The sequence below is a fragment of the Tupaia chinensis genome, unplaced genomic scaffold (genome assembly GCF_000334495.1).
Source record: "Tupaia chinensis unplaced genomic scaffold, TupChi_1.0 Scaffold139079_1, whole genome shotgun sequence".
In the NCBI taxonomy this organism is placed as follows: Eukaryota; Metazoa; Chordata; class Mammalia; order Scandentia; family Tupaiidae; genus Tupaia; species Tupaia belangeri.
In genome coordinates this window covers 114,385-115,006 of record NW_006198969.1, presented here as the reverse complement: position 1 = coordinate 115,006, position 622 = coordinate 114,385, and positions in this window count along the sequence as shown.

Genomic DNA, 622 nt, shown 5'->3' with positions numbered 1-622 from the left:
GCAAGAGACATACTTCTGGAATACCCTGGCCATAGACCAGTTCCATGAGATAAGGGAATAGGCACAAGGGACTCAAGAGGTCCAGCTGGGCCAGCAGTGACTTCTCCAAGGAACAGTGCAAAGATGGAGGGGGAAGGAGAGCTCTATATATGGAACTTATCCTCAATATTCTTCTGTTGACATCTGTTTACTATTCATTAATTTTGCATCATTGGATAAGGAACGTCAACTCCCTGCACTTCGGTTTTCTAGTATATACATTTAGAATTATAATAATAAATAACATATTTATTGTAGTGATTAAATGACATAGTAGGGGAAAATTACTGAGAATAGTGCCCGGATGGGCAAGCAGGTGACATAGTGGTTAAGGCAAATAGATTCCCCATGATTTACTGCACAGTCTGGGTTCTGGACCCAGTGGCTTGAAAAGCATGCAGGGTGCATGTACATGTGTGTGCAACCAAAATCTCAAGACTAGAATGAAGGAGAAGGGATTACAGTATGGCAATACCCTCTGGGAGATGCTCTCTCACCTTTTTTCTCCCTCTCTGTTTTTCCATGATCAGCATTTTTGCTCTATAGGTTAAAAAACCAAAAAGTCATATTATTCAGTATGCCA